The 22,642-nt window shown below is 34.5% G+C and overlaps 1 protein-coding gene across 1 annotated transcript in view; it reads right to left on the bottom strand.

The window, feature by feature from the left end:
* LOC106881078 (cadherin-like and PC-esterase domain-containing protein 1) overlaps positions 1–22,642 on the bottom strand; it is a 171,514-nt gene that overhangs the window by 101,886 nt on the left and 46,986 nt on the right. The window contains exon 2 of the mRNA XM_014931294.3: positions 12,427–12,468. The gene's annotated coding sequence lies outside the window, so the exon portion shown is untranslated. The remainder of the gene's footprint in view (positions 1–12,426; positions 12,469–22,642) is intronic.

Raw genomic sequence — 22,642 nt, 5'->3', positions numbered from 1 at the left:
TCTATGTACATCTCAAATTGAAGTAGTGCTGCACACCTCAAACCGCTATACACTCATGTATGCATTCTGAGGCACATTCACAAATAATTCGACCATTTTGACAGGTAAGACTTTATAAACATGTTACAACCACTAACCAACAGACGTCCAGTATTACAACTACCTCTTCTATCTCAAAGACAACAGTGCAAGATCTCCAAAAATTGACAAACTGTATACCAATACAGTTTCAGATATCGAATTGGATGAAATTAATATAAATTCTATTCCCTTTCAATATCCATTCAATCATCTATCGATCCACCGCAACTTTTCACTGATCCGCCTGTAATATGTCATTGACGGTATCAAAAGCGATATTAACGGGTTTGTGTTTTTAACACACTTGCTTTCACTGAATGATGACGAAGCATTACTGTTTACATTCAAGAAATATTATCACGCGCATTTATTCGCCCGAATATACATTATGTTCGTTTTTAGTAATCGTTTATTATATTGTTTATTTCTCTCAGCCGCTCTGTGAAAGCAGTTGTATAAAAGCATTATCATTGTTGTTATCATTATTAGTATTATTATTACTGAGAGAAAAAAAATCTTATTGCAACTGAAAATTTTCTATAAATTATTCATTTTTAAAATGGAGCGCCATGAGTAGATGCTATAATGGACTGAATAGAAAAGATCAGAACGGTGCGGAATAAAATAAGTTTTTCTTTTTTCACTAACCAAATTTTATGATCGGAATCCACAAATAATTCCATCGGGCGCCATTTACACGAATATTTTCATTTTTACTCAGAGATAATGTTACGAATACAAAAAAAAAAAAAGGTATTACTCATGAGAGAAATTCATTATCAAGTTACGGAACATGGATTTCAGCAGATACAAAACTTATGTTATTTGCCATGTTAGATTTTTTTTTCCTATAGAACAATAACATCGAGAAATATTATATATATTTAGATAAACAGATATGGGTGTAGAGATAGAAGTAGAGAGAAAAAGCAACACAATATATAGCAGCATGGCTGAATGTTGAAGAAGCTAATTTCGTAATCAAGAGCATACGGATTCGATCCCATACCATGCTATCTCAGTCAATTGGCATTTACACCACTTCGGGTGGACCCAGGCCTCGTGAGTGAAAGAGGATTGACAGAAACCATATAGAAGCCCGTGCAATTGATAGTGCATGTAATTCAAAGGTACAGCGCTGTTATTCTGTGTCAAGGAGATTCTATCTTGAAAATTACGTTTAGAATAGACACACTCGATCCCTTACATGCTAATTCAATGTATATGAAGTTCTGCTATTGCGATATTTGGCTCTAACTCCAATAGAGAGGGTGAGACTATTCAACAGCATTCATTCAGATCTCTCTGTCTATCTGTCTCTCTCTCTCTCTCTCTCTCTCACACACACACACACACACACACACACACACACACACACACACACACAGACACACACACACACACACATTCATATATAATTAACAAATATATATATTAATATATATACCGTATATGCCGGCGTATAATGTGCCTGACTGTACAAGACGATCTTCAGGATCTCCATTTAAAAAGTGGGTTTTGAGTTATACTTGCTATATAAGACTAACTCCAAGTTTTCGTGTAAAATAGTTCGAACACCGAAGGCGCGAGGTTCATAGTTAAAGGGGTCGGGTGAGCTGTAGCTTCCCCAGCGCCCCCTAAAACCTCTAATTTCTTTGTGTTTCAATAGCATTTTAACATTATTTCAATCAGTAAACTTTGTATACAATAATTCTGCAATCTTCGTTGTTTAAAATGTATCCAATTCTTTTCCAAAATGTGGCCAAATATTGTAAATTACATACTATGGTACACATCGAACGTACTTGGCTGGTGTTAAACTACTGTAGTGACGTCATTTAGGCGTCGGTTATTTTACAGGAACTAACATGGTGTCACGTATACCATAATAACACCATTTACTTGAAATGGATTTACAGATTTACTCAGGGTATGTGTAATATTATATTGTAATATATTAGCAACGTTATTATAAAGTACACTGCTAGCGTTGGTCTTGAAACAACGTATCCTGCTCACGGACCACACCTGCTACATCCTTCTCTAGAATCGACCAGTGTGCATTGCTTCCTCTCATTGCACATTTTGTCCTGGGTGTACATATTCCTTAACAAGTCTTCCTTTAATCTCCAAACTCTTACCATCTTCTCAGTTATACCATATTCTCTTGCAGCAGTACATTTGTTGTGGGACTTGCCATATGCCACCACTTTCAGCTTAAAACCAACTTCATATTTCCTTCGTCTATCACTTGGAGCCATGTGGTGGGTTTTACAATTACTGGAAATTAATGTTCCTCCAGTGAGAATACTGCTGCTTACGAAAGAGTGACAACTTGAGCTTTTTCAAGAAAACTTGTCTGTAAATGTTTAAAAGTAACTGGTAACTGTAAGGCTTATTATGATTGGTTTGACTAACACGAACTGACCAGTCACAAAAGGTACCAGTACATGCTGCTAATCTGACGTAACAGGTTCGTTAGTTACCGTAAATTACACTTGTCCTGAAAGCCCTCGGTTGGTTGAGCGCTGTATAAGAGAGCGTTCTAACGAGGCAGTGTAAACAAAGAGTACCCTGGGACCCGGCTGAACGGGCTGATGATTGTTTACATTTTCTGTTCGTCAGTTGTTGCAAATGACTAAGTTTGCTGTGCTGTTATTTTAATATAATCCAGCTTCCCAAACATACGTGTAAGAATCTGTAGAAAATACTGCGCTGTAGAACCATAAGACCTATGCGAGTGCTTTACACTGATCTCCATTGATACTCTAAACTACAGGAAGTTAAGGGTTCAGTTTTTATACAGAGTATATAAGACGACGCCTAGTTTTGAGGTGACGTTTTAAAGTTCAAATTCCATATATAAACGAGCCAACAGAATCGTTAGCACACTGGGAAAAATGCTTAGCGGCCTTTCCCGGACAGAATGCTTAGCAGTATGTCGTCCGTCTTTACGTTTTGAGTTCAAATTCCAATGAAGTCGGCTTTGCCTTTCATTTTTCGGAGTCGCTGCAACAAGTAGCAGTCAAGTACTGGGGTTGATGTAATCGACTTCCACACCCCTAAAAATTGCTAGTCTTGTGCCAAAATAACACACACACACACACATATATATATAAATCCACACACACCCACACATTATATATCGGTTTATCTATGAAAGTTATCTGCGATATCTAAAAACCAGATGTAAACAGTGGTACTTAAGATCTCATTAGAATAATAATTTCTCAAAAAACCGAAAATTCCATCAGAATTAAGATTATTCTTCTTTCTGGAAAATGCATAATCAAGTGGCTTTGTGATAAAACACTTTTGCTTCGTAACTATGTTACTCCCGGTTCGAAATCTCTCAGCTTACCTCGGACAAGTATCTTCTACTATGATCTCGGTCGGCTAAAGCTTCATGTTTGAAATTAGGTGAATGAAAATAGTGTAGAGTCCGTCGTAAGGACGAAGAGCACACTGCTATGACCTAATGTATAGGGTAGCGGACATCCAGCCGAGAGATCAGCGGTTCTCAGGAGGAACACAAAACTGGGCCAATCCATTTAACTGTAAATAGGTAACTAAACTAGTCGATTATATCAACTACAGTACATGACTTTACCGATTCCGAAAGCATAAAAGGCAAAGTTAATCTCGGCGGAAAAGTTAACACAATGAATCGGAAGAAATAACTTTAGGTATTTTGGCCGTCACTCTAGCAATTATATTAACTCGCCGCCCTTAATGATTTGATTTAGGCACAAGTCCAGCAATTTTTAGGGTTGACGAGCAATCGATACTATCTGATATTTTAATTTATCAACCCCGAATGATTGAGAGGCACAGCTAACCTTGGCAGGATTTGAACTTAGAACATGAAAAACCGTTAGAAATACTGCAGAGTATTTTCTCCGATGCGCCAACGATTCTGCCGGTCCACTGCCTCAATAGTAATTGTTTCTAACATAAACACAAAGTACAGTGAAGAGTAAACTGATGCGAGTTCTATTCATTCTGTAACAGTGGGATTTGAACTCAAAACATAGGAGGTGTAACTAAGGATTGCCAAGTCAGAAATTCTAAAGTGTTCTCTACTGTCTTGCGATCTAAATTACAATAATGTGTTCATACGATGTTTAGTTGTTTGTGAGTAAACTTTCTGTACAAGCGGAAGTGGACATAGTAAAAATCTCATGGGGAAATAAATCTTTCAAAGATATTTTTAAAAGATATTTTATGTAACATCTCTAATATCTAAAAAAAAATGTTTTTCTGCAGTGAAAAGAGAATTCAGATTGCGAGAAAAACAAAAACACATTCAGAAAAAGGTGGGCGTGGCTATAGGTGCCGGCATGACTATAGGCGCAGGCGTGGTTGTGTAGCAAGAAGCTTGCTTCCCAACCACATGGTTCCGGGTCCAATCCCACTGCGTGGCACTTTGGGCAAGTGTCTTCTACTATAGCCTCGGGCCGACCAAAGCCTTGTGACTGGATTTAGTAGAAGGAAACTGAAAGAAGTCCGTTATATATATATATATATATATATATATATATATATATATATATACACACATATAAAATAAGATTTAAGGTGAAAAAGCACATAAATCTTGTTTGTGTAGATAAAGATTATTAAATCTATTACAATATGTACAGAGTCGACCGGTTTCGCTTCGCTAATCATGACTCAATGTTATGAAATCATAAGTTCTTGATTTAATCTTGCGTGGAAGCAGGTATGATCCAGTTTTGTGGTTATACAGGAGGATAATCAGTGAATGTAATGTTTTTTTAGCTAAAGGGATAATTAGTGGATATAATATTTCTTAGCTAAAGAGAGGTTAATCTTTTTTCCTTTTTCTGTTGTTTTTTTTTATTTGTGAAATCCATTATATTCATGTTAAGTTCTGGTTTGTATTTTTCAATAAATGTTGCCTCTTTATTTAGTCGTTGTTGAGTTGAGATCCTTTCCGTACGTTGGTACAGGGGAAATATTGTAACTTGTGGCTGGCGTTCATTAGCACATCTGTCTTTGTGACCACTGAGTGGTATTTGACGGTATTGGGGATTGTAGATTTGTTGTCTGTGCAGTGTAGGTCGACGTCTTAGGGATATTCCTGTTGAACCTATGTAGTCACTACTGCAGCTGAAACGTTATGGCGTAAATGAGATTTTCAGAGGCGCATGTGAAGTCGGTTTCAATTTAAAATTTTTGTCCTTGTTTGAAATGGAATTCTGAGCCTTCCATTATGTTGGGACATGTTCCACAGTTCGGTCGTCCAAATTTTTAAACTCTTGCTTTCATTATTTTTTTAGTATAGCTTTACATTTGTGAATATCGGCTTTAGTGGTTTTGGCTGTTTGCTGCTTTTAATAATTTTATTCATCTTAGGGTACTTATGCATTATTGGAAGGTTTTGGATAATAGTCTCACATGCTTTGTTGTTTATGCATGTGTGTGTGTGTGTGTATCTTTGTCTGTTTTATCCCCCACCACTGCTTGACAACCAGTGTTGGTGTGTTAACCTCCCAGCAACTTAGCATATAGAATAAGTAACAAGTTTAAACAATTAAGTACTGAAGTCGATTCATTCAACTAAAAGATCTTTCAAGGCGGTGCCCCAGCATGGCCGCAGCCTAATGACTAAAACAAGTAAAAGATAAAAGATATATAACCATAAAGAAAATCTCTTTCACATTCTCTCTCTCTCTCTCTCTCTCTTCACACACACGCACACACACACATGTAAACAATAGTTATCAGTAGGCTCCTATAATATAAAACATATTCCAAACAACAATCATCTGTGTGGTTATAAAAAATATACAGCAGGCAAGTATCATCAACATACCAAACAAGTGGAAACATATGTAGGATTGGATAATATTTGTTTAAAGGTCCCAGATTCGTGGGTGCTTGTTCAGTACAAAAGAAAATAAAATGTTAAAAATACATATATTCAGAGGGATTCACGAAAATAATATATTACAAGTAATGTTAATATATTCAAGCAATGCCTAATTGTTTACTGAATACCACTGACTTGCCGAATCATTGTCTGCAGTTTAGAATGATATCATCGGCATGAGACTAAAAGTTGGTAGTGCTGGGATAGTCAGTTGAGTGAGGCAAAATACATGTCTGTTATGAAAAGCAACGGGTGAGAAATATTTAGTGCATAAGACATTAAAAAACAACTGAAGTGGTATTAAGTATGCGGCAAAAGGTTTTTTAAAAATTTTCATTCAATAAGTACGGAAGACAAGTCTGAACATGATTTTATTTGATTGAACCTCATCAACAGAAGTTTAGTAATCGCCATATCTTGTATATTTTACTTCTTTCACTCACTGGACTGCGGTCATACTGAAGCACAGCTTTGAAGCGTTTAGTCAAACAAATTAATCTCAGTACTTATTTTCTTTAAAGCCTGGTACTTATTCTATTGGTCTCTTTTGTCGAACGTAAATAAACAAACATCGGTTGTCAAGCGGTGGTGAGAGACAAACACAGACACATATATACATATAAACATATACGATAGGCTTCTTTTATTTTCTCGGAAATCCACTCACAAGGTTTCGGTTGGCTCGAGGCTATAATAGAAAACACTTGTCCAAGGTACCCGGGATCAAGTGGTTAGAAAGCAAACTTCTTACCACATAGCCATGCCTGAGACTATACAGGAATGCATATTTTTCGACGTAGAAAACAGAAGAATTGTTTCGAAATTTAATAATTCTGAGACGAGTCCTGCGTGCTAAATAATTTGTAACATAGTTTATGAATGGAATATTAAAATGATAAACCAAGATTAAATGTGTAGCGTGAGAAAAACACAGTTGATTTCAAACATGCCCGGTGAGAACTGATCGTATAAGTTGAGTAGGGTAGAAACTAGTTATTGCTCTATCGCATAGAATTCTCTTCAGCAGAGAATAATTGTTTTTTTAGGCAAAAAAAAATAAAAAATGTAGCATGCTGCAGAAACGATAGAGCGCCAGTGTAGATACTTCTCGGAATTTAGTTCCGTTTCCCTCATTTCTCCGCTCAAATCTCACTAATCTCTGCTTTTCTATTTTTTGTTTTTCATTATTCCCCTCATATCTATAGGTAGTAACTATAATGTAAGTACTTGCTTCTTGAAATTCTAGTTTTGTACTGACTAATGTGATAAATCCTTATTGATAATTTGTATTGCGCGCCCCAAAATATAAAAAAAAAAAACGCGCAACATACGTTGATATAGAATATGTTTTATTTCACTATGCACTAAACATGTGAATTTTTTCTCAATTTTTAACAATTGAGTGTACGGGTGAAGTATTGTAGACATCGAATTTTCAAACCATTCTAAACTGGCTGAGAGATATGAACATTTACAATAAGTTAAAGTTAATACACATTTCGAACTTCTGAAGTTAATGGTCTAAAGAAAACATACGAGGAATGTATAAAGAACTAGAGTAGAGTTGTAGAGTGATGTGAAGAGCAGAAGAGATGAAACAACTTGGTTTAGATGTAGTGATATACATTATAGTTAACTGAGTTTTTTTTTTGTACTAGGTTCAACTCAATAGTAGAGTAGATGTTCGGGTAGATGGGATCACGGACAACCATTCAAGAGATCAGCGATTCGTATCTTGTCCTAGTTACTTTATTGTGTCCGTTACCAGAGCACTTTACCCCCAAATGTTCAGTACACCAACCCGTATATAGGCATCACAGACCGATTTTCTACATAGAGTGTGAATCTCATCTGCTGAACGCTATGAAAACATGAAATATAAACCAGGCTGTATAGATCGTTATGATGAAAAATATATATAAAACAAAAACAATAAATTAAGCATTTTAATCGACTGCACCCCGTATGAGGGTTTGACCTTCAGTTTTTTGCCACACAGCAAATAGCGTTGTTGCCTGAGCTGCAGGCAAATAAATTGCCTTTAGTAATAATGATAGCACCATCTTGCCTTCCTTTCTCCCCCTCTATCTCTCTCTCTCCCTCACACACACACACACACACACACACACACACACACACACACACGAAGAGAAAGGCTCGGAATTTTAAACTCTACACTCTTAACAGCAAAATGAACTTATCGATTTTCCTTATTGATTAATTGTTGTCATCATGTTTCTTTGCATTTCAGATTTTACCTCATCCTCTCTTTTGTGCATGTGTGTGCATGTGTGTGTTTGTGTGTGTGTGTGTGTGTGTGTGTGTGACCTTTTACAGATATAAGATCAATAATTTCTTAATATTAATTTTGAAAAGTTTTTTTTCCTCGATACCAGATGTCGATTTCTTTTGACGCGTCACAACTCATGTTTTTATAAGGGAATGGATATAATTGCTTAAACGCCTTCACCCACTCAACATATTTCTGTTATATATTTTATCGACCCCAAAATAAAAGTAAAAATTGAAATAAATTGAAATCAGAAGCAAGCAAGATGAAACTATTGTCTTACTTGGCGCCTTTTCATTACTCATTAGAAAAATTGCCATCCATTCAATTCTTATGATAAAAAACAATCATTTTTTTCTCATAGAAACAAGAATATCACACAGTGTCAACTATATATCTTTTGTTCTATATATCATTCCCATTGAGGCGAGTACAACAGCGAAGACAATTTCTTCGTGAACTGAATCCTACATCGCCAAGGGATTTGAGAAAGGCATCGCAAAATAGCTTTTTCCATGCACACATATGCACACACACTTTTGCAAGTCTGGAATAGAGCTAGTGAGGGAGACTCTATATGTTTGTTCGATTCTCAAGAAACAGTCGTCAAATCTCCCAGATTACACTAAAAAAACAGAAACGACATATTGGATATCGAAGCCCAAGATACGCTATCGGGGGAAAAATAGTATGGTCACAGCTTCTATGTCACTGATCATAAGTCTGCTCAATTATGACAAGCAATCTCACCAAAATTAAAGCTTTGTATCAAAAAAAAAAAAGAAGAAAAAAATGAAACCAATATTACATCGAATTATGAAAGCGACGAATTGGTAGAATAGTTAGCAAGCCGGACAAAATACTTAACGACCTTTCGTCCGTCTTTACGTCCTACGTCCAAATTCCGCCGAGGTTGACTTTAACTTTCATCATTTCAGTTGAGTTATGGGGTCGATATAATCCTTATCCCCTCCCACGAACTTACTTGCCTTGTGCCAAAATTTAAAATCCTTATAACATAGAATTATGCTAAATCCTGAAAATTATAATCTATGATTCTGACAGGTTGAGACGGGGATCTCGTTTCAACTTACGATTAAAAATCATGTCTTAACATACGTCTATTTGCCCTTGTTAAAAAAAATGGTACGAATTTCACACAACCTCATTTATTACCCCCTATAAATAACAAACGCCATTAATATCCAAGAAACTATTATTAATCTGGTATATATATTATGTACATCCGGTGGTATTTTATGAAGTATCGCGCTATATATATGCGTGTGTGTGTTAAAATATTAACAATACCTAATTTTTTATCTTGTTTATGATAATGGAATGCATATAGAATGAAACACAAAACACAGCGGAGAAACTTTTGAGAAGATAATTAATGCAAAGATATTTTATCTGATAAAATCATTACAATAATTCGGTTCAGTTAATTGTATTGTTTTTCATTCTCTCATTTTAGCATTTTCTCCTTCACTTTTTAATATCTGATATAGTTAGTTGGAGTTAGTAAAAATTGTAGTACATAGAAATGGGTACTTTATCGCATTTAGTTGAAAAATTCCTCTAGCCTTATAGCTTGAGTTTAAATTCTGCTGGAGTCGACTATTTGATGTTACCCTTTTCAATCAAAAGAAAATGTATGCAGACTTTTAACCAAAGGAGTTTCAACTGTGGCCATCATATCTTATCTACCTAAACTACTTCATTCAAAATGTCTTTCCTTTAAGATGATAATGTGTGATCTGAGGGAAATTTGTTAGCTAACAGGTCGGGCGAATAATATACTGTGAGAGAAGCTGTTAACTACTCCTCCAACTTTATACAAATTGGCCTTATGCCTACGAAAAGCATTAATTTCATACGGTTTCTTGAAGAATCTGAAAAATTATTTGTCTGGAAAAAGCAGTTTACTTGATTAATGCAAATATTTCGAATAATTACTTTGAGGTAGCAAGGGAGTAAAATTACGCTTCATTTTCAAGAATTTTAAGGCCTTTTATATTAAAGTATATTTGAATAAAACTGAAAAACAAATATCATGATAATAAAACAACCATTCTATAAGGCTGAAGCAAATTCATGAAAGAATTTTGTGATTCACCATTCTTCACCCCACTTTCTCTTGTAATCAATGTATAATTCATTACATTGAACTGATCCGATTAAGAAGATCAAAATGCATTAAGCTCTCTCTATGTTCAAACTTTCTGACAAACAAACTATATTTCTTTCTATGCATGAATAGATTGTACAGATAAGTGGATTATTATTAATAGCAATGTTAGAAATATGGATTGGTAGAATCAGTAGAGTGTCGGGAGAAGTACGTTGCAGTATTTCTTCTGGCTCTAAGTTCAAATCCCACCGAAGTAAACTTTGTCTTTCATCCTTTAGGGATCGGTAAAATAAATACTAGGGTTGATTTCCTCGACTTACCTCTTCACTGAAAATTGCTAACCTTTTGCCTAAATTTAAGGCATTGTATTAGTAAAATCGTTAGCGCGTTCGATACCAACAGGCATTATCTCTCCCGGATCTTTACAGTTTCTGTTCAAATCCCGAGGTCAGTTTTGCATTTCCTTATCCTGAGGTGGATAAAATGATACACTAGTCAAATACTGGGTTAGTTTAATCGACTAACCTCTTCACCTAAATTCCTGGTCTTCTGCCAATGCGAGAAACAATTATTAATAACCATTGCAGGGTGGTGGTGTATTAAAAATCTAAAGAGCGTTGGGCACAACGCCTTTCTGCATTTAGTCACATCTTTAGATTATGTATTCTAATGATTCCGAGGATGCCTTTGCCTTCCGGAATCGATAAAAAACAAAATTACCAGCCAAGTTCTGTCGGCTGATTAAAATGATTATACGTCTGGCGAAAAAAATGTAACCTTGTATCTAGGCTAATTTTTTTTATCATTATTACTATAATAATAGTTGCTTCAGATTTTAGTACAAAGTCAGCAATTTTTTAGGGGTAAGTGGGTTGGTTAATAGACTTTATCGACCTCGATGTACTCCATTACAGGTACCTTATCGACCTCCAAAAGGATGAAAGGCAAAGTTGACCTCGGTGGGATTTAAGCTGAGAAGGTAAAGAACCGGAAGAAATGCCGCTTAGCATTTTGAACGATTCTACCAGCTCACCGCCTTTACTACAATAATCCTTTCTATCATAGGCACAAGGCCTGAAATTTTGCGAGAGGGGATTAGTCTCATATCGACCTCAGTGTTCAGTTGATACTTATTTCATCGACCTCAGTGTAATCTTAACTCAGAACAGACGAAATGCAGCCAAGCATTTTGTCCAGCGTGTCAACGATTCTGCCAACTCACAACCTTCGTTTCAAGTTTTGGCACAAGACTAGCAGTTTTTCTTTTCTTTTTTTCGTTTTTTTTTTGGAGGCGGCGTTAGTCGATTACACAGACTCCATTACTTGACTGGTACTTTATTTTTTCTGGATTTCAACTTAAAACGTAATGAATCGGAAGAAATGCTGTTAAGCGTTTTGTCCAACGTGCTAATGATTCTGACATCTAGATTCTAGGAGTTCCAAAATTTAAGGATTGGACAGTACGTTACTTAGCAACCGGTCAGCTCCTGATCGAGCACACCCGTGATAAAAATATATTCAAACTTCATTTTTCTTTTTTTTTTCTCTCTCGCCACCCAGAAAAAAATAAGGCGTCTCAAACTCATTATCGAATATGTCCTTTAAGACAGTAGGGTATGTGCTGAGATAGAGTTAACTGCTACTTCTAACAAATTCAACGACCACACAAGAGGCCCACTCTAGAAGTGATAGGCGTAGGAAGCGGATGGAACAAAGAAATGGAAGTGCCAAGCAATCGGCGAGTTAAAAGAAACAGTTACTTGAAATTCTTTTTTAAAATGAGACAAATGTACTGGGGAGATTTATTTATCATGCGAAGATTTCGTTTTAATGCAGGAAAAAATACTACATGAATACATCCGTTAGCAAAAGAATTCATCTGAATTTTGTTTTGTTTTTAATTAGCTAATGTGATTGAAGAGATATTTGACGAACTTAGTTATTTCTTTCACTTGCCTTATTTATTCACTGGAATTATAAATTGGCTTGGAAATGTTGTTTAATGTGTATTAAAAATTAACTTACTTTTCAGATTAGCTGTGATTATATTCCTCTTCTGCACGGCACCTTGATAGGATCAAAAACAAGTAAGCGTTAACATTGTTGAAACAAAACAGACCAGCTATAGATATTTAGATTAAAATAAAGAACCAATGAAAATTGAATAATAACACAACAAAGTAAAAAATGAAGAAAGTAAAAAAAAAAAATCCATTAAAAGAAAGATATGAAAAATGTAGGAATGGAGAGTTTGTGTTTGCTACTAACACTTTGTAATGTTTAACCAGAACACTTTATTCTATGTGTGTAATTGGAGTGTAAAGTTAAATATATTAGTAAATATATTATATTTACAACGTTATGCAATTGAATTAAAATAAACAGTACTGAAACCGACTTTAAGATTAAAAAAAAAATTCTGTTAGTTTTATCGCTTCAAATTTTCTTTGAGTTATATCTACGACGGACTGGTTTCTTACCCAAAAAGGGTCGGGATCGTCTCGCCTGTTCTTGGCTATGGAACCGAGGACCATTACCAATCTTATCATCTTGGTTTATCGTTTACAATGTGTTTCAAATTTTATGACCCATAAACCGCAGAGTTCTGTATTCATGAAGGTATAGATTCGATATTCGTGATGAGTGTATAAGCGTCATGTTTATGTACATCCTCCTCTAATTAGTCAGGATATCTTCATTTACGTTGGAGTCGTGAATCCAGAAAGCATTTTCAATTATAGGTTTTTCATTCTGTTACAGTAAGTTTTATTTTACAGCAAAATTGGTAAACAGTAACATCATTTATAACAAACAAATCCCTGGTTCAGTCATTTTCAGACGGCGAGAATGACAGTTTTGTAATCCGATGCAGCGTTTCGTAAAATAATGGGTATTCGCTTGTCTTGTCAATGTATCCTTCGCTGATGTACATCGCCATAATATCCCCCGCCACCACCATACGGAGTTTCCCTCTACCAATTATCAACCACAAAATAGTGGTCAATTTCAAGCTAAAGTACAAAACAGAACCCAGAACTGCATGCATACGAAGCGACTTTCTTAACCATGCAGCCATATTTACTCCTTGTATTCAAAGTAGTGGAGTGCTCCATTTCAAACTGGGGTAGAAATTTACTTTCTAATAGTTTACAAGTAAAGTCCTAAATTAACGCTTCATCTAGAGTGGATAAAGATAGCCCACTACGGGGTATGTAAGTTGAAGAAGAATTACACGGTCTTTTCGAGATGACAATATTCAAACTGTTTCAACTTTTGAGTTGATGGTCTATTTTGTAGATATTTAGTGTTATTTGCTGTCAGAAGGCCTGCAATCATATTTTCAATTATTATATCTCTATAAGATGCGATGTTTATGGCCGGTTATTTTAAAGGTAATTGAAAATTCTTAGAAGAAAAAGCTGATCAAATGAGATATCAGTATTTATATATTATATACATGAAATATAAAGACTACACTCTCAGTTCATCCAAGTTTCTTAACAACCAAAGTTTCAATACAAAAGTTTAAATGCATTAAATAACTCTATTAATTTTGGAAAGTGTTTTAAAATTTATGAGGAATATACAATTACCCACCCAAAGAATGAGTCGTAGAGACCATGAAGGTATACCAGACTACAAATATCCGCCTTCTCATTATTTCATTGTCTTGCCGAGGCGCCATTTCTTATATTAAGTACTTGATCACCCGATTGACAGACTTATCCTTTTTTTTACTGAAAGAGGTGAAAGCAATTCCTTTTTGTTATCTGCTTTTGTCATGGCATCTTTGCTCCGTGAGGCTCACTCTGTCTTTTGCTAGTTCTCCAGGTCTCCCTTGTGTGTCTTTTAAATGCCAATGTATAATCTTGATTGCGGACAATAAATATTGTCCACAATTATGATGGATCCTTGGGTATAAAACTTTCATTACATATACCTCAAAAGACATTCCTCGGACATTTATTCACGTTTGAGGTGTTCCAATATTACCAATCATCATCTCCCTAAAAAACACGAGTTCATGTTCTCAAAGGCCCCATACGGTTCATATTGGGCAAGCCGATATTGGGCTGATCATTGCCAAGTCGGGCAGGCAGAAGTTGTATTTAAGGCTTTAACCTTTTAATGTGATACCAAAATGTAAACTTCTGCATATTTTAAAGGAAAAATCATTTTTCAAACTTTGGTATCCCACCAAAGTAACTACAGCTTTTTTTACTTTGACGTACTGAAGATGAGGCAATGTTTCCAAAGTCTATGCAGTACCTTAAACAACAGGAAATAGCAGCCAAATCTCGACCACCTTAAAAAAGTATATATATTATGCCTAAAAATGTGTTTTTAACCACAAATTGAACATTAGATCAGGTCTTCTTGATCAGGACCGAGATGGATTTAAACAACTAAACATTGAATTGTTATAATGGAAAATCTAGTGATTCAATTGTCTTATTGATATTCTGAATTCCTTCAGGATTTAAATTCACTAAAGATTTCAATGCTGATATTACTTTGTTCTTTATTTTTGTAACCTGCCTTTTAAGTGAAATTATAAATATTGATAGTAAATTTGATGGAAATTATCTGAACAGTTCTGTTGCACATTTTCACTAAATCAAATTATTGTCAACCATTGAGTAAGGTACTATAAACTCTTTCAGATGTTTACTTATATCATTTTGGATGAAGTCCTGTCATTTGAAGAGGAAATTTTCATATTCTTCATCTGTTTTCAAGCTTTAGTTCTTATTAGAATTTGAATTCAGTATTACCAGTTTACGGATGGCACATCAATTTGGTTTGTTGTTCAGCACTGCGATCTGTAACTTCGTGGTTATTTTTATTCAATTAAATAAACTGAAACACTTGATAATTAAGTGTTCTGCTCATGAACACAGCGCGGTGGCAATGACTGAACGTGAACAAAAAACATTTTAGTCCATAATCCGACAATTTACCCACTGAACCAGCATTTTCTTACGTTTTTAAAATTATATTCCTTTTCCTTTATTCTTTTACTGGTTTCAGTCGTTGGACTATGGCCATGCTGGGGTACCACCTTCGAGGATTTTAATCAAGCGTATCTACCCCAGTACTTGTTACCATCCGATACTCATTTTATCGATTTTAAAATTACAATATTTCTACATTAAAAGAAGCAATTCGACAAACTTGTATCGCGTAGTGGGATAGAACTTGGAAACACTGCGCTGCAACAACCATCTTAACTATATGGCAATGTAAGTGCCTGTATAGCTTTTTTAAGAAATAATCAATAAAACAAGAGGTTTTGCATTAACGAATGAGTCTATCTTTATATATATATATATATATATATATATATATATATATATATATATATATATATATATATATATATATATATATATATATATATATATATATATATATATATATATATATATATATATATATATATATATATATATATATATATATATATATATATATATATATATATATATATATATATATATATATATATATATATATATATATATATATATATATATATATATACACACACACACACAATGCGTACATATATATTCACACAAACTCATTAGAAAGCTTTCTCAGAACTTCCCAATATTTTACAGTATCGCATGCTTCGACTTCAGCTACTCCGAACCAAAACATTAACTAAGAATTGTATTAAAATTTAAAGAAAAATAAATTAACAAAGACTGTTGACAAGTTTTAAAAGAATGCTTCTTGATATGTTAGCATTAATAACCTCGCATTATTTTAATCGAAAATATTTATAATATAATAACATCCTTTTTATGATATATCTGTAAACAAGCCATTTCAATTTAACTGTTTCAATAACAAAGTTCGATTTGCATTCTTGTTTTCTTTTGATTATGTTTTTTCTTCTTTTTTTTTTTCATCGACTATTGCTTATGAAGTGTATAAACGATAACTTCCTTTCTGAACAGACGTTGTAATTAAATAAAACGTTTGGAAAAGAAAATAGACCTGTAGCAATAATATGTGATGAATATGCACCAATTGACCTGGATCTTTTCTTTTTTTTTTTTTCTTGAAGTAATTCAATTGCCTTTTAATATGTCAAATCCAATATAAATTGACTTTTGATTATGTTCAGCTGAAAATTGTTTACAAGAATTGGATGGCTAACAAAACAGGTGAACTAGAATTTTATAGTGAAGAAAAAAACGAAAGAAGAATATAATTGTTATTCTTTTAGTTCAATGTAATGTCTTCCTGAGTGAAGGGGCATGGCTTAGTGGTCAGACTATTCGGATCGTAATCGTAGTCATGAGTTCGATTCCCGGCAGCATTTCGTCCGTCTTTACGTTCTGAATTTAAATAGCGTAGGTTTGTTATGCATGTATACATGTGTGTGTGTCACACATAAGCTTGCAGCCGTTCTCTCCTAAGTATGATCAGGGAAAGTTTTGAGGATCCAACTGGTTTACATCACAAACACACACACACACACACACACACACACACACACACACACACACACACACACAACCTTGATGTATCGTAGTAGTAATGATAAGACGGTGAGTTAGCAGTGCTATTGTAAAATGCCTTGCTATAATCGTTTCGGCCCTCTGCATCTTGAGTTCACTTTCCACTGAGGTGAACTTTGCCTTTTATACATTCGGGGCCATTAACGTATCAGTCCGGTACTAGATTTATCCCTTTCTTTTTTCGGTCAAACTTGAAGAAGGATGGCCTCTACCAAGTTTAGTTATCCAAGACACCGTACGAAACGACAGCGTCACTTTCCTTCCATTCCACCAGGAGTTGAGCTCTTTTGGAATGAAGGAAATACAAGTATGTAGATGAAATGATCGAGTCGATTCATCCAGTAACGGTGTTCCGTTTAAGGTGAGTTTCACCTTCCATACGTTTTATTTCGTGAAGCCAGTATGCTGGGCGCCAATGAATTAGTATCTCCAAGAATCTGCAGCCACAAACATTCCGTTTTGCCTTTCGTTAAGTGATTACGTGTCTCTGTTAATTTGAGGGGTTGGGTTGGGTTGGTTAATTAGTCACCTGCATCGTACGTAGACATTAGAAGATTTAAATAGGACTCTGGGTCTTGGAGAGGTTTTTCATCGAAATCGAAACTTTTTAACTAACTCAGTCGTCTCTAAATGGCTCTGTCTAACAATCTTTAAATAGATGACATGTAAATGCAGTTAATTGTTGCAGGCGGAAAGTGTATAGTAAAACTGACGGGCCTTTATACCTATTATAAATCTTATAATGAATATACAATGGAAAGAGAGAGAGAGAGAGAGAGAGAGAGAGAGAGAGAGAGAGAGAGAGAGAGAGAGAGAGAGAGATGGACTGAACTCAAATCCTCGCAAGTACTTGGAGAAAGCTATAAGAAACCGCATTTGTTTATCGTGATCTTCCACCACTACATTAGAAACGATGATTCAACGGAAAAGCCTCTTCATAGTTGCTCAACCTGCTAGAAATAGAAGCTAAATTTCTCTCAAATCATATCTTACTGTTTAAGAAAAAGAAAAGAAAAGAGAAAAGAGAAAAAGAAAGGAAATATGGGATAAAAGTAGTCGAGGTTCCACTATATCTGAGAAATAAAAAGACAAGATGACCACCATTGGAATATCTTTGATTATAGGTTTACTTGATTATGGCTAAATAGCAATATTAAAAAGTAATGTCCGATCTTCGCTGGACATTACTTTTTAATGCGAATTGGTCTGCTATATTTGCATGGAAGCATGAAATGGAACAATAGAGAGATTTTAAGCGGCGTGTGTGTGTGTGTGCGTGCGTGTGTGACCGTTGTTACTTGAAACCATTTCCTGTCTACAGTGGCTTACAACAATCATTAGCGACAAGATTAAATACATTGTGTACAAAAGAATATTGTTTGAAGTGTGGCGTTTCTTTCTTCTTTATCTGTCTTACTTTCACTCTTTATTTATATACATATTCATCCATTTATTTATCCAACCTTTTGTCTAAGAACGTTGTAAGCTCGAGGGTAATTGTATTTCTCCAGTCTTACACAGCTCTTTCTTTTTATGAACGACTCCTTAGGGATGTAACCACGGCAGCAATCATGGGTAATTATTTCCAACATTACAGATATTCGTTACCGGGGATAACACACAGATCTTTCTTTATTAGACTTTACTGATGTTTGCGACATTCTAGGAATGATAGAAAGCACATTGCTGAAATAGAAGTTAATGTACCGAACGGAAGTTCAAGAGATATATATTGCAATTCACGTGATCAAATAACTGTAAAACAACACGGCGGCGGTGATGACAGCAGCAGAAACAACAACAATTACGACAACAACAGTATGAAACAGGAAATAGAAAAGAAATTGGAAAAGCGTTGCAATATGGCCCACATTACAAACTTAATATCTCTAGTGGTGTTTGAAGTTGCAATTTCTCATGCTGACCTATTAAAGAACTTTCTTGATGGAAACGGAGAAAACCAACATATTTTAGTCCCAGTCGTAGACACATGTGGCTCGTTTGTAGTCTAATATTACTTGATAATTTATGTTTGTCGTCGTGATTTAACATAAATACACGGAGACACACTCTCATTGCCCCCTGTTTTTTTATACATACACATAGAAAAGGGGAGGGTCGCAGACACGCCTGTACAGTTAATAAGTGCGCTTTGCAACCGCGTGGTTTCGGTTTCAGTCCCATACAATAGGTACAGAACTTTAAAAAGTAGGAGTTGATTTGTTCGGCTAACCCAGTGTTTCTCAACCTCTTTTTTGTCTATGGACCCCTTTGATTTCTATTTTACTTGGATGGACCCCCATAGCCATTCGAAGTTTAGAAATACTATTATGTTTTTATGATTAGATAGTATTAAATCGTATAAAAAATAGTTAGTGTGATGTAGAAGTATGATAAATTTATTGCATATGAATTATAACAACAAAATCTTATATGGACCCCCAAAGGGCCATATGGAACCCTGTTGATAACCACCGGGCTAAACACTTCAAGATGATGTCCCTACATGATAGCCGTCCAATAATTAAAAGAATAACAGCTGACATAAGGCAGTAGAGTCGTTAAAGAATTAGCTAGAATGCCTTACAGTATTTGTTCTGCTTCAATGCTTTTAGTTCAGAGCACTTTAATCCTTTCGGGTTCAATAATATAAAGTATCAACCAAGTACTGGAATTGAGTCCTCCTCCTCCTTTTCTTCTTCTTCTTTTCCTCTTCCTCCTCCTCCTCTTCCTCCCCCTCTCTCTTTCTTTCTCTCTCTCTTTCTCTCTCTCTCTCTGAAAGAGCGTGTGTGTTTGTGTGTATACATATATTTAATTATGTATATGTATAATTATATCATACTGACGGTTCCTTTGATGTTTCCTTTGAAGAAAATAACATTCGGTACCTTTCAAGGAGACTAACGTCTTTTTGTTGGAATTCATAGAATGTTGAAGACGAATGTCTACATGGATGAATGACAGAATGTCAGTACGTTTAGTTATACAGACATCTCACCCGTAATTTCAAATACTCTCTTTGAAAAAAAAATTATTTCACATCACTATGGCTCCATTTACAAATTTTTGTTGGCCCTGTTCTATAAGCACCCACGGAAATACAGGAACTGCGCAAAACGATCACCTATTTTATAATTTGATTTGTCCATAGATACAAAATTAAGTAGAAACACACACACACACACACTATAAATGAATAAATAAATAAATAAATATATATATATATATATATATATATATATATATAGTCTATAATTTCTACAAGAGTTTGTATGTATGAGTATATTTTCATCAGTATGTAAATATGTGTGAAGGAGAGAGAGAGAAGGGGCATGCAAGTATGTAGCGCCGCAAACTCTGAAAATTAATTATAAATTTCAATGAACTACAAGCTTTCAAAGAAAATTTTCCATTAGTATATCAACTAGCTCAACAATATAACATCAATTTTATAAGCCTAAATAATTCATCGTCACCTTCTAACATGAAAAAGGAACAGTTAAAATCTTAATATAATTCTATTTTGACTTTCCTATTTGAAAATTAAATGATTTTCAATGTAGCATAATTGAATGTCAACTAATGTTTGAGAAATATTTCTTGTATGAATTAGATACTTGTACAGACCATGTTTTACCTGACTTTTCATAAAATTATACAGTTTTAATTCGTTTTCAAATTAAATCAAAATATATTAGATCAAACTCTACTATGTAAAGTTTATGAAATATGAGCACGCTCCATAAAATATTAATATCCCATTATCGTGCTATTTCCACGGCTGATCTTATTCATTCTCTATTACCAAGTGCGTCAGGTCCAAAACATCGAAGGAGACGAGTTATGAACTAACGATTTCTTCAGCTAAGAAGCCAATAACTTATCTATACAGCTAATACGGATCAATTCTCAATAATCGTTTACACAGTAACATCCAACTTTCATATTAGGCACTAATTTCACGAAGTTTCTCAAAACCAACTTCGAAACAATGAACACTAATTCGATAGAGAGTATTTGGGCGCCTTCTCTTCAAAAATTCTCTACTGAAAATTTTACATAAGATTCATATAATTCAAAGTTACACTTGTCTTGCAAGTAAGATGATTTGAAGAGGAACTGTATCAGTGACCAAATCACATTAGTGAAATAAACCAAAGCGGATTTAACAGCTTTTACGTGTGTTTAGATGACTAAAATAACTCTTGCGCGATGTAATTAATTGCTCATATAATATTATTTATTGAGATTCATGTAACAAAACTACTTTTAAACAATCAACTCTATGGAAAAATTTTAAACTGAATATATTTTATAATCAATTTACTTTACAATGCAACGTAATTTGATTCATATAAGCAATATAACTTGATGTATTGTATGTCAGTCTGTGGAATTTCATTAATAAATCATGTGATAAAAAAATAAAATCATGTATTTAAATGTAAAACTTTTCTATAACATAAAATTCAAGTTCAAATGTAGTTTATTTCGTCTATTTATTTCCTTACCAAACATCATTCTGAAACCGAACTAAACTAGTGTTAAATTGCTACAAATAGCTTTTGAAGTATCTATAAATGTCCCTAAAGAATACTAAGACTAGATATTTACCTCCATATGTGTGTGTGTGTGTGTGTTTGTGTGTGTGTGTGTGTGTGTGTGTGTGTGTGTGTGTGTGTGTGTGTGTGTGTGTGTGTGTGTGTGTGTGTAAAACATCTAAAGGATAAATATTCCTGATAAACTGGAGTATTGAAAGTATTTCAGTAAAGTTTGAAATTTTATACAAAAAATACCGAGGGCAAGTATAAACATAACATTGACATGTTAGCGAAATTATATGTAAAAACGATAGTAAAAAAAACTATTTATTTTCTTTTAACGAGTTCGTTTATAAAATCAAGTAAATAATATTGACATACTGAAGGCTAATGTTGTTGGCCACAGGTCAAGTAGAAAGAAAATGCAAAGAAAGTTATGGCAATAAGCAAACTGATAAGGTGATCGTCTTTCAGATGGTAGGAAGATATTAACTAAAAAGTTCACTTCATCAATTTCTCTGATGTCTATGTGTGAACTGAAGCAAAAATGAACTTTAAACTCTGATGTCCACAGCAGGGAAATACTGTCGATTTCTCGTTGCCTAAGAATAAAAATCTAACAAAAGATTAAAATTTCTGATTTTTATAGGATTTTTCAGTTATTGCTTTAGTGCGTTCTATAATAGACTTCTGATAACCTAGTGGCCTTTAACAGCGGTAAGAAACTAATCTTAAGATAAGAAGACTTATCACAAAATATGTACCAGGAACCGACTGTCTTTAGCGACCTATTTCTAAACAACAGAACCTTGAACTTACTCTACTAATTCAGACCCAAACGTTTCATTTTTGTCTTCTTTAAGCGTAGAATAAAGTTTAATTCAGTTTTGGACATTTCAACCTCGTTCTATGCAAGCAGAGTAAAAGAACAAGAGAAAATTCTCTTAGAAAATCAAAATCCAACTTACAGCGAACAGATATGGAAATGTTTGTTTGTGTGTGGGTGTGTGGGTGTGTGTGTGTGTGTGTGTGTGTGTGTGTGTGTGTGTGTGTGTGTGTGTGTGTGTGTGTGTGTTTCACGAGAATAGTATTATTTAATCGGATTATCAAATTATCTTTTTGAGTGCTTTCTTCACTAAATTTTGAAAGGGGTATTCCCGTATCTTC

The sequence above is a fragment of the Octopus bimaculoides genome, chromosome 2, assembly GCF_046866305.1.
Source record: "Octopus bimaculoides isolate indiv1 chromosome 2, ASM4686630v1, whole genome shotgun sequence".
NCBI lineage: Eukaryota > Metazoa > Mollusca > Cephalopoda > Octopoda > Octopodidae > Octopus > Octopus bimaculoides.
Note: the sequence above shows the minus strand (reverse complement) of the source record. Positions and strands in the feature narration are given on the sequence as shown.